The sequence below is a fragment of the Saimiri boliviensis genome, chromosome 7 (assembly GCF_048565385.1).
Source record: "Saimiri boliviensis isolate mSaiBol1 chromosome 7, mSaiBol1.pri, whole genome shotgun sequence".
Lineage (NCBI taxonomy): Eukaryota > Metazoa > Chordata > Mammalia > Primates > Cebidae > Saimiri > Saimiri boliviensis.
The window spans coordinates 16,841,142-16,854,851 of record NC_133455.1 but is presented as its reverse complement, the minus strand read 5'-3'; the positions used below and the strand labels follow the sequence as shown (position 1 = coordinate 16,854,851).

At 37.2% G+C, this 13,710-nt stretch overlaps 1 protein-coding gene across 1 annotated transcript in view; it reads right to left on the bottom strand.

Moving 5' to 3' along the window:
- Positions 1-13,710, bottom strand: part of MED13L (mediator complex subunit 13L) — a 303,530-nt gene that overhangs the window by 263,331 nt on the left and 26,489 nt on the right. The window lies entirely within an intron of this gene.

Genomic DNA, 13,710 nt, shown 5'->3' with positions numbered 1-13,710 from the left:
TCATCATGAATGCCAAAAGTCTATTTAGGTAGAAGCAATTAACAAAACTGATGCAAAGTTATCAGCAATTTATTCATGTTTTTTAACATGTAACACACAGAAAAGCTTTGCTTCTAACAATTCCCTAATGTAGTGTGGTCTTTCATTTTTTACCCACACTGTAAAACAAGAGAACTTTCAACCAGAAGAGAACACATACTGTACTTTTGTTCCATTACATACATGTATATTTCAAGATTTCTTAAATCTTAAGTTTAAAGAGCTAAACTTCAAAGAGGTTTCAACACAAGCAAAAGCTGAATTTCTTACTTAAGTAGTTATAAACTACAGGTATATATTGAAAACTAATAGTGAAACAAATTCATAATTTAATTCTGTATCAAACAGCCCAGGTGGCCCTTGCATTGAATCCCTACCCATTCATCTCCTCCCTACAAGGTCAATTATTTTTGTCAACAAGTTGTTTTCAAAGAAAACAAGTACCACTCAGTAGAAAACAGCCATATCTTCTATTAACATAACTGAAGCATATTAAAAGTGCTAAAACAATCAATCACTATAACGACCACATTTAAGAAAAAGAAAATCACCTTTCATTTAATCCAAATTAAAAAGGTTTAGCTTCAGGCCGGGTGCAGTGGCTCATGCCTGTAATCCCAGGACTTTGAAAGGCAGAAGCATCAGAAGATCACGAGATCAGGAGTTCGAGACCAGCCTGACCAACACAATGAAACTCTGTCTCTACTAAAACTACAAAAATTAGCCAGCCGTGGTGGCATGTGCATGTAGTCCCAGCTACTCAGAAGGCTGAGGCAGGAGAATCACTTGAATGAGGGAGACAGAGGTTGCAGTGAGCCAAGATCACAGCACTGCACTCCAACTAAAGCAACAGAGCAAGAGACTCTGTCTCAAAAAAAAAGTTTTGCTTCAAAAGAAAATTACAAAGAAAATACAAACTAAAAATATCTAAAATCCAGTAATTTATCTTTTACACTGAGATATACACACCCTAAATTTTTAATGAATATGTTTAGTAAAAAGCTGGTACTGGCATCATTTAAGGTTTCCCTCTATGTTACTTGTTTCTTCTAATTACAAAAGCACTACATGGCCAGTGTAACAAGTTCAAAAATAATACACCATAATCACATTACAATAATTATTAGCATCTTACTGTATATGTCCTTCCTCTTTTCCTGTACATATACTTTTTAAAGTTGAAACCATACATATTGCATGATTTATCTTATATTTTTCCAACTATTACTTTTTTTTCTTTTTTTCTTTTTTTTTTTTTTTTTGAGATGGAGTTTCACTCTTGTTACCCAGGCTGGAGTGCAATGGCACAATCTCGGCTCATCGCAACCTCCGCCTCCTGGGTTCAGGCAATTCTCCTGCCTCAGCCTCCTGAGTAGCTGGGATTACAGGCACGTGCCACTATGCCCAGCTAATTTTTTGTATTTTTAGTAGAGACAGGGTTTCACCGTGTTGACCAGGATGGTCTCAATCTCTTGACCTCGTGATCCACCCGCCTCAGCCTCCCAAAGTGCTGGGATTACAGGCTTGAGCCACCGCGCCCGGCTCCAACTATTACATTTTTATATATTACTAATTATTCTTCAAAAACCACTTTTAATGTTTGCATAATATTCTATTCATTAGAAAAAATATAATTTAGCCATCCCATAACAATTGGACAAATCTTCCATTTTTTTTCCACTATTGTAATTATCATAATTGGTTAACATCCTTGAACACTGTTATTTTCCTGATTATTTCCTTTAAAGAGATTGCTTGATACTGAATTACCAAAGAATATGAATATATCAAGACTGAGTGCTACAGTATTACTGTTCAATTAACAGTCTCCCCAATAAAAATAGCTACCACCCAAATTGCATGCCTTTTAAAATATCTACCAATTCAATAAAAGGGTAAGTACTCGTATTAATAGATAGTCCTTGCTCTGCTAGGAGGAAATCAGTATGCAGTATCGCATCTGTGATCAGAGGTAGTAGCTCCTCTGGGGCCACCCTTCCTAGGTTTGAATCCCAGCTCTGTACAAACTCACTAGTTAAACGAGTTAGTATACATATGAAGCACTTAAGACATTGTCTGTGACATGGCAAAAACCATAAATGATATTTTCATTGTATTATATTAGTACTTTCTTTCACTTTGTCCGTTCATATCCTTTATCCACTTTTCTATATTACAAGTTCCTTTTTTTGAGACAGTCTCGCCCTGTTGCCCAGGCTGGAGTGCAGCTGTGTAATCTTCGCTCACTGCAACCTCCACCTCCTGCGTTCAAGAGATTTTCATGCCAGAGCCTCCCGAGTAGCTGGGACTATAGGCAGGCCCACACCCAGGTAATTTTTATATTTTTAGTAGAGACAGGGTTTCCATATTGGTCAGCCTGGTCTCAAACCCCTGACCCCAAGTGATCCACCTGCACTGGCCTCCCAAAGTGCTGGGATTACAGGCGTGAGCCACAGCACCCGGCCAAGTTCGTTTATTCGAACAAAAGCAATGTGTATGTTTTAATCAGAAACCCTAACATCAATCTTTAAATAAACATCAAAGAAGGAAACAAAAGTAAAAAGAGGCAGCTGAAATCCAAAATGGTAAGCAGAAGACTAGCTTCTTTTATCACCTAAGCTAAAGAGAGTATTCAGTGCCTAAGGATCTTGTGGAGGAGGGAAGAGAAAGGTGGGAATAAAAACCCACCAATAAATATGAATCACTAATAATGACATTAGACTTATTTAAAGGACTAGAAAATTAAGAGAGATCGGAACCTTAAACATCCAATGAGTCAGTCTCCACAAAAATTTATGCACAGTAATTTACTCACTACAACACTTTCACCTGTAATATACGGCAGCAGAGCAGACAAAATATTTGGCTTTGATTCAGGAGAATGGTTTCCTAATCCTAGGACTTCCACTAACTTCCTATCAGTACACATCTATGCTCTCATGAGCTAAAAATGCCCATTTTAAAACAATTTAGTTCCTTTAAAGCTAAAATTAAATATCATTACACTGGTCTTCATCAGAAAATATAAGAATGAAACACTAATCAAGCCTAACATAGATAACTAAGTATAAAAATGGATGTTCAAGATTTAGCTTTAAATTCTGAATTAATGTTTGTTAAGAGAAAAGACAATAATGTTGATATAGCTTGTTCAAGACAAAAATTCCATCACGGATGTTTATTCAATTAAGACTAAAATGTCTTGGCTGGGTGGCTCATGCCTGTAATCCCGGCACTTTGGGAGGCTGAGGCAGGCAGATCACAAGGTCAGAAGTTTGAGACCAGCCTGACCAATATGGTGAAACCCCATCTCTACTAAAAATACAAAAATTAGCCAGCCGTGGTGGCGGGAGCCTGTAGTCCCAGCTACTCGGGAGACTGAGGCAGGAGAACTGCTTGAACCCAGGAGGTGGAGGCTGCAGAATGCACCACTGCACTCCAGTCTGAGCAAGAGAGCAAGACTCTGTTTCAAAAAATTAAAAAAGAGTAAAATGTCTTCATAAACAATGATTAGATTTATAACTTAAAAATCAAGTGCACTTCAACTTCTGCTGTCCTCTTTTTTTTTTTTTCTTTTTTCTTTTTTCTTTTGAGATGGAGTCTTGCTCTGTTGCCCAGGCTGGAGCGTAGTAGTGCAATCTTGGCCCACTACCTCCGCCTCCCAGGTTCAAATCATTCTCCTACCTCAGCCTCCCAAGTAGCTGGGATTACAGGTACCCACCATCACGCCTGGCTAATTTTTATATTTTTAGTAGAGATGGGGTTTCACCATGTTGGCCAAGCTGGCTCAAACTCCTGACCTCAGGTGATCCATTTGCCTTGGCCTCCCAAAGTGCTGGGATTACAGGCGTGAGCTACCTCGCCCAGCCATACTGTCTCAATATCTAACTAATGTTTATCTCCAAGACACAAAATTCTTTACCTGATGATTTCAAAATTTTGAAGCAAACCTTTAAAATAATTCTAGATTCAATATTATCCCCAAAACACAACTATTTCTCACTGTCAAAAAGACAACCTTAATTACATCTAAGTTTTAAACTACATGGTTTCTAAAATATAGAACCAAAAAGATGAAATTAAAATACACAAAGAAGGAAATCCATATGCACATTTTGTATAATAATCACCAACATCATTATTTACCAAGCATCTACTTAATACCAGGCACCATACTAGAGTTTTCATGCATTATTTCTAATACCAAGCACCATACTAGTGACTTCATACATAATTTATAATCTTCACAACAGACAGCTAAAGAAATCAGGACTCAGAAAGGTTGAATTAATCCTCCCAAGTCACACAGACAGCAAATGGCAGATCCCAAATATAACTAGATTTAAGCTGTAACTGAATTTAAAGTATAAATTCTTTTCATTCTGCCATGCTGCTTCATAGGCAATTGGTAAAAATTAGCCTTAGAGGATTATAAAATAGTACAAAGAAACTGTCATCAACTCAATTTAGCAATGACTAGAGTTCATGGTCATAATTTCTTTCTAATTTAAGAAAGTTTATAAATCTTTCTTTCGTTTTCTTGAGGTATTAAGAAAACTAGTATAAGAGTGCCCACATACCATCCCATGTAGAGACTTTTATTACGCTCAGATAATTATATGCCTTCTTTTACACGTTATCACTATAAGATGGTATCTACATAAACTAGGTAATACGCATACAACAAACCAATAAAATCAGTATTCTGACAGCAAGAGAGGCTGGAAGGAAATCTGCTCAGCAATGGCTGGCATATGGTATAGAGGTAGTCAAGAGTCTCAGAAAATTAAACTTACCCCCATTTATGCCAAAGGTTGCCAATTTTTTTGTGAAAAATCAGACCTTGGTGATTACCTTGAGCTGCAGAATATAAATAACTCCCACAAGTTTAGCGTTCCAATAATGGAACACACGAGGCATAATAGGTTAAGTGGCAGATACTCCCTTGGCCTAACCAAAAAGCCACTACAGTCAGTTCAGAACACTTCTAATTAAATAGATTACAACAAAATAGGGATAAATGCACTTCCTAACTGACATGAATGTGATTCAAATAAAATTTATATTGATTTCTAGTGTCCTATTCTTCACATACAATATGTAAGAAATTAGATCATTTATTTGCAGTGATCCATCACAACTAGATCCCTTGTGACCAATAGCATATACTTGTAATATGGCTCCTCAGAGTTAAAACTACATTCATTGGTCACGGAACAGAGTAAAATCAAGAGATGTTGATTAGAATGAAACCATGGTGTAGTTATCATTGAAAGAACACTGGCTGGGAATTAGGAGATCTAGGTTCTAAGGCATGGTTTTTTCAACTGTTTACCTATGTGATGTTAGGAAATCTACTCTACCTCTAGGTGCCTCAGATTCAGGACCTGTAAAGTGGTAAGGTTGACCTAGATACTATAAATGAGTTCAAGTCTCCTGGCCCAGGTTAATTACATCCCACTCGTAAAGGCAACTTGTAAATGAGATAGAACCCTTATTAGCCATCAAGAACAGAAAAGCTGCCAGAAGACAGTCAACATTTGAGGAAACTATTGAAAGATTCCTCAAACTGCAAACCAATTAGTTTAACCTATCAACCCTGGGCAGGATTCTAGAATGGTATATAGAAAAGGCAGCTGTGATCATTTGAGGCTGAAAAGCATGCACTAGGAAATTCCAAGTCGGCCTCACCTCACTTCCTCCTATATAGGGTTACTACAAAGAGCAGGGGAATACAGTAAACATATTAATTAAGTCACCTCTCAAGTCAGAGGAAGGAAAAAAGTCACATATAATAGAAAACTTCTGTTAAAACATCACTAATCAACTCCAGGTAAGACAGCAAAATAAACATACACATCTGCTTTTGCTCTCTCCTAAACTCCTCTAAGACATCAAGAAAAACATTTGTTTCTTTGTTTCATTTCACTTAAATTATATAATTGCAATGGCAGGTAGAACAGGAAAGGATATAACATCAAAATTTTGAAGGCTAAGAAGCAGAGGCTCAGATAAGGAGATTTACAATACCTGAGAAAACTGAATCCTAGACATGAAGAAAGCAGAGATATAACCCAATTAGCACAGAATCCCCTCAGCCTCAGGAATTAAATACAGGTCCTTTTGGAAGTAGGGTTGAAAGGCAGTGAGGAGATCAAATAAGGAAAACTAGTTGAAAGTCTGCTTAAAAGGCATTCAGCTGGGTCCAGTGGCTCACGCCTGCAATTCCAGCACTTTAGGAGAACAAACGCAGGAGGATCACTTGAGACCAGAAGTTCTAGACCAGCCTAGGCAACATAGTGAGACCTCGAGTCTATAAAAAATTAGCCAGGCATGGCGCTGCTTGCCTGTAGTCCCAGCTACTAGGGAGGCTAAAGTCCCAGCTACTCTTGAGCCTGAAAGGCTGAGGCTGCAGTGAGCTGTGATCACACCACTATACTCCAGCCTGGACAAGAGAGAGAGACCCTGTCTCAAAACAAAATTAAAATAAAAAGGCACTTAGATACCCAACCCTCTCTACTGCACAGAGCTGACTACTGCCCCTTCTTCACCCCAGCAAATAAATGGAAATGTATGCTCTGGAAACAGTAAACAGAGGATACCTGGACTAGCGAACACAGGCAAACTGAAGGCAGGGAACCAGAGGGAAAACAGGGCATTAGGTGAAATATACAGAACGAAGGCCAAGGACCACCCCCTCCCTACCACTGCCCTCTAAGCACCCAGAAAACTGCAGCCAGTCCTTCATCCCTCAGAAAATAATTTGGAAAAGTCTTCTCTGGGAAATCTTAGCTCCACAGAAAAGACCTCAAGATACTGATATCAGAGGTTTCCCAGCTAAACAGTGCCCCCAGATCAGTGATGCACACAGTTAAGCAAATGTCACTCACATGCTCAGAAATTCCAAGCAGATTCTTAGTCCACCATTCCTAAACATGAATAGAAAACCAAGAACTGCTAAATAATTGAGGGAAACCACTGAGGAATTACAAGAACAAAAACAAATGGAAAAACAACTAGTAGGAAAAACAATATTGAGCAAAAAAAAACTTTAAAAACACCAATAGCTAATATTCTCAAGAAAATAAAATGCCACAACCATTTAAAAACAACAGGATGCTATTTCCAGAGAGAATTTTTAAAAAGCTCTTGGAAATATTTAAATAATGACACCAGAGATGAAAAAACTCAGTAAAATGTTTAGAAGATAAAGTTTAAGAAATCTCCAAGAAAATGAAACAAATAAATAAAAATGAAAAACAGGGAGATTAAACTAGAGGAGAAACCCGGGAAGCTGAAACCCAAATACAAGAGCTTTCAGAAAGAGAAAATACAGAAAATAAAGAGGAAATGACCAATAAAACAATTCATAACAATTTCCCAGAAAAACAGAATGTGGATTTCTACATTGAAAGAGCTGTCTGAGAGCTCAAAACAATGGATTAAGAGAGACCCCAGAAGGCATATCACTGCAAACTTTCAGCACACTGCAGACCAAGAGAAGATCCTCCAAGTTCCCATACAGTACAAAGAGGTCACATATCCAAAACCAAGATTATCTAACTGCTCAACGGCAATATCACAAGCAAGAAGGCAAAGGTGCAGTAACTCCAAAATGTTAAAGAATTATTTCCAAACTAAATATTAAATGGCTATGCCAGTCTGAACTATCAAATATAAGAGTAGAAGAAATGCATTTTTAGACATCCAAAAAAAAAAAAAAGCACCTTTTCTCAGGAAGCTGCTGGGTACACACCCAGCAACTTACAAAAAGGAGGGAATAAACCAAGAAAGAAATCACAAGATTCAGGAAACAGATCTTACACGAGAAGAAGTAAAATAAATCCCTAAAATCACAGTGAATGATGACTCCAGGTTGCCAACTATACACCAGTGCAAAGGGCAACAAATCTAGATTATGACAGGTCAGTAAAGACTTCTTCAGGAAGGTGAAACTAATAAAACACTTGATACATCTGAGAGTCTTAAAGGAGTTTCAGAAAACAGGCAAAAACTTTGTGATGAGTTAAATTACAGAAAAGTAAGCAGGCTGGGTGGCTAATGTAATACCAGCACTTCAGGAGGCCAAGGCAGAAGGATGACTTGACCTAGGAGTTTGAGACCAGCCTCGGCAACACAGCAAGACCTTGTCTCTACATACAGACTGACAGACAAGCTGAAGCGTTGTGCCACACATATGTAGTCCCAGCTATTCAGAAGGCTCAAGCGAAGGATCACCTGATCTAAGGAATTAAGAGCTAGTGGCAGGGTAACGGAGAAAGGAGGGAAGGGAGGGAAGGAGGGAGGAAAGGAGTTAGCAGGAAAAAAATTCGTGAAAGATAATTACCATCTTCAAGTTTACAAAGAAAAGGAAAAGTAATCAGAGTTTATTAGCTAGTTAGCCATATGTTAACATAATCGAATGAGAATGTTAACACACTGAATATTGAGCTAACCAAAATTACTATATAATTTTTTTTTTTTTTTTTTTTTTTTTGTAAAATGGAGGTATAGAAAAGGGGTATGTGCTTTGTAAGAGGCAGAAAGAATGAGTTAAATCCTCCTCCTCAATTGTGGAAGATCTAGAATTGAAAAATCTAAAAGTAACTATGAGCTTAGTACTAGAAACATTTAAGTAAGAATGAAGATAACCAACAAAAGAAGGTGAATGTTCGCCTCTAAAGAAGGTAAAACAGGAGCAGGAGCAGAATACTGTTCTTATAAATCTTATAGAACTGGGTTTTTTTTTGTTTGTTTGTTTGTTTGTTTTTTGAGACAGAGTATTGCTCTGCTGCCCAAGTTGGAATGCAATGGCATGATCTTGGCTCACTGCAACATTGACCTCTCAGGTTCAAGCAATTCTCTGCCTCAGCCTCCCAAGTAGCTGGGATTACAGTCACCCGCCACCACATCTGGCTAATTCTTTTGTATTTTTAGTAGAGACAGGGTTTCACCATCTTGCTCAGGCTGATCTTGAACTCCTACCCTCATGATCCACCCGCCTCGGCCTCCCAAAGTTCTGGATTACAGGCATGAGTCACTGCGCCCAGCTAGAACTGATTCTTTAATTGAATTATTTAAGAGTATAACTCTGCTTTTTAAAAAAGGAAATTTCAAAATGGGGTAATAGAATGTAAAGCTACTACTAATAATGACAACTCACTCACTCATACCACTTTACAGACTTATTCTAGACAAATTCCTAAAGTGAAGAACAAGTTAATATCCCGTAAATTGTGCTACAAAAGCCAAAAGGTTATTTACCATGTGTTAAAATAATGTGGTGTTGTTGACTCTTTCTTTTCTCCATTTTAGACTATTAAAACCCAGCTGGACAGAGACATCTTTCCAGCTACATGCTCCATCCCATCTGGCTCTGCTCAAATTCTTCGTAGCCACAGCTATGCTGCTGGCCAGGGATTCCCTGTGCAGAGGGGCTGTTGACAAGACACTGGGCCTCCAATCTGACTAGTTATTTCCATGTTGCAAGAAATACAATGTGGTATTCCTCCATACAATGAGGTCATATATAAAAGATGCTTTCTAACATATACACACACAAACACACACACACACACATATATGTGCTGATTCATAACTGTTTTCCTCAAATGTAATTTTCTCTTCACTGCTCAGTTTATCAATATTGACTAAAAAGTATAAAAAAGTAAAAAAAAAAAAAAGTTGATTTACAGCAGAAGTATGAGTGCAAAGGCTCAGAGGTTTTATTTGACAGTAAGTTTACTACAATTAAACAATGTGAAGTAGCTATTTAAAAAGTAACTGCCATCTTAAGCTACATTAATAAAGGTAGAAAATCTTCATCCTCACGAGGTCAGGAGATTGACACCATCCTGGCCAACATGACGAAACCCCCGCCTCTACCAAAACTACAAAAAAAAAAACAAAAAAAAAAAACAGCTGGGCGCGGTAGAGCACACCTGTAGTCCCAGCTACTACTTAGGGGCTGAGGCAGAACTGCCTGGACGCAGGAGATGGAGACTGCATCACTGCATTACAGCCTGGGTGACAGTGCGAGACTCTGTTTCAAAAAAACAATCAAAAAAAAAAAGAGAAAATTTTGATCCTATTCAACAGATATAAATTATCAGTCACTATTCAGTACTGCTTTCAGCTCCTAGCTCTATACTTTTAAGAAAAATCTAGGTAAAATGCAACAAATGAACAGATGAAAGACTAGGTTGGTGATTAAATCTAAACATATCATATAGCTAGAGGCTATGTAGCCTCACATTGTCCTTTCAAGCAAATTAACACGCAAGAATAGAATAAAGCTATATGATAAAAATAACAGTTGAATGAACAATATGTAGTTAAAATGATTCTTTAGACTTCTACTATATGGAAGACTTATGTAGATTAATGACACTTGCTCAGCATAGTCTCAAGTGGTAGCAACAGAACCAAATGGAAAAACTGATGATTAAAGCAACAACGAGAGCTCCCTCAAGAAATAAATCCCTGACTGAGACATAATCATAGATATGGGATGGTCAAGGAGAAGCTGGTCAATATTAGATGAAGACGCTATAGAGCAGCTTCAAATACCAAAGGGCTAACTGAACAATGTGATTTTTAGGGTTTCTTTCATATCTGAAATAAAGAGTCTCAAGGACTCCATCCAACAATAAGCTTTCATAATTCCAGTATCATTTGTATTTCAGTCAAGTAACAGCTAGCAAACTGTGGCCTGAGGGCTAACCACCTGTTTTTTGTAAATAAAGTTTTATCAGTATTCAACCATCCCATTTATTTGCATATAGTCTGTGGCTGCCTTCATGCTACAACCAGAGTTGCAAGTGGGACTATATGGCCCAGAGCCTGAAATAATTACTCTGGTCCCATAAGAAAAAGTCTGCTGATTCCTAAGCTAGGATAACATACACAGACGAATGTGACATTTGAAATATAAGAAGCACCGAATTGTCCTCCCACTACAAACAACCAGAAAACTGGACAGAATATACAAAATTACTGTTTCAGACACTAGACAACAGGCAATGCAGAACTAGAATCCCTGTGAGAAGGTATACAAATGAAGTGCGCCGTACAAAAGTCAAGGCAGCTGGAATCTGTGGAGGCATATCAACAGAAAGAAGATTATGTAGAAAAAAGCTCCAAAGATCTGATAGGGGTTCTTCTGAAACTGTTCCTAAGTACTAAGCTGCACATTTAAAAAGTAAAATTCAAAAAGGTCACACACAGAACTACTTGGAGCTACCACCCCGAGTTCACCTAAAGCTGAGAGGCAGTCAAGTTCTGAATAGCCAGAGAGAAAAACATTGTTAAACACCTTGGGCACTGAATAGAGACCGTAAAATGACCATACCTCTTAAGAAGGAAACCAGTGCTAGCATAAAGCCTACTCTAACCCATGGTAATTAACAAGCCTCAGAAAAAAAGTAATACTAATAATAATAGGCTGATCTTATTAACTGCCAGTAACTTAACTACCAGCCAATAGAAAATTCAACTCTTTAAAGGAAGGAAATAAAATCCAGACTTTTCAACAACATTCACAATGTCCAGCAACCAATAAAAAAATACCAGACATTCAAGAAGTAGAAAAATGGGACTCATGACTAGAAGAAAAGTCACCGAACAGAAACAGACCCAGAAATGAAAGTAATGATGAAACTGACAAGCCAATTAAAACAGCTATTATAAATATGGTCAAGAATCTAAAGAAAAACACAAACATAAGGACAGAAACGGTGAATTTTTTTAACTAAGTAAAATTTCTTGAGTTCAAATATGCAAAATATAAAATGAAAAATTCACTGTGGGTTTAACAGCAGATTAAGCACTGCCCAGAAAAGGGGGGGGGGGGGGGGGTGTCAAGGCTTTAAAACATACAATATTAACTCTCAGAGGTGAAAAACAAATAATTTGTAAAACAAAAGATAGTAAGCCAAAGTGACCTCTGCAGTCAGCATTAATATCAAGCAATGTAACATACATGCCATTAGGGTCTCAGAATGTGGCAGAGAAGGGGGACAAAAATAATTTCCAAACAACGACCAAATTTCATGAAATCAATAAACCTACAATCTAAAGAGTTCAGTGGTGGCATGTGCCTGCAGTCCCAGCTACTCAGGAGGCTAAGGCAAAAGAATCACTTGAACCCAGGAGGCACAGGTTGCAGTGAGCTGAGATTGCACCACTGCACTACAGCATGGGTGACAGGGCAAGACTCCATCTCAAAAAAAGAAAAAAGAAAAGAAAAACCTCTCACCGAAATACATTAAAATAAAATTTGTAAAAGCCAGTGCTAAAAAGGAAAATCTTAAAAGTGGGCAGAGAAAAAAAGATATATTACACAAGAAAAAAAACAAGATATTAACTACAGACTTCTCATCTGAAATATGCAGGCCAAAAACAATGGAAAAATATGCTAAAATAACAAAATAATACCCAAATCTAGAATTTTAGGTCAAAGACAAATATCCTTCAAAAATTAAGGTAAAATATAGTAATTTTTAGATGAACAGAAGCCAACAGACCTGCACTGAAATAAATGTAACCAGAATAATTTTTTTTTTAATTCTTCAGGTGTAAGGAAAATGACACAAGATGGAAACCTAATCTACACAAAAGAAGAACTAGTACCAGGAATAGGTAATATATAAATAAATATAAAATATTTGTTTTCTCATCTTTCAATTTCTTTAAAGGCTTACTAACTGTTTATAGCAAAAAATAAAAATGCTTTGTGGACCACAGGTCAGATATAGAAAGAAAAAAATAATAAAACAACAATAGCACAAAGGCCAGAAGGAGAAAATGGGAGGTTTTCACATTATAAATAAAGAAATTTAATATTATTTGAGCTGTGGTAAGTTAAAGATGCACATTATAAATCCTTGATCAATCTCTAAAAAGTAAAACAAAGATGTATATGTAATAAGCCAATTATTGACTAAAATGATACATGGAACCATAAAAAATACTCAAAATAATCCAAAGTAGGTTTAAAAAAAAAAAAAAGGCAGAGGATGAAAGGAACGAAGAACAGAGGAGATCAACAGGGAGGAAAAAAACAAAACAAAAACAAGATAGTGTACAATGGGGAGGAAAAAATAAAACAAAAACAAGATAGTGTACTTAAACCCAAGTACATCAAAATAATTATATTAAATAATTCTTGGGCCAGGTGCAGTGGCTCACGTCTGTAATCCCAGCACTTTGGTAGGCCAAGGTGGGTGGATCACAAGGTCAAGAGATCAAGACCATCCTGGCCAACATGGTGAAACCCAGTGTCTACTAAAAATACAAAAAATTAGCCAGGCATGGTGGCATGTGCCTGTAGTCCCAGCTACTCAGGAGGCTGATGCAGGAGATCGCTTGAACCCAGGAGGTGGAGGTTGCAGTGAGCCAAGATTGTGCCACTGTACTCCAGACTGGCAACAGAGAGAGACTGTCTAAAAAAATAAAAATAAAAAACAAACAAAAATTCTCTTAAGTATTATAATTAGAAGGCAGAGATTCTCATCATGGATCTTTTTTTTTTTTAAAGTAAGGCCCAGCTACATGTTACCTATAAAAAATGTACCTTACATAAAAGACATACTTGGGTTAAAAATAAAATGATAGAAAAAAATACTGTGCAAATTATGAGAGCTGAAGTGGCAACATTAATACCAAAGTTAT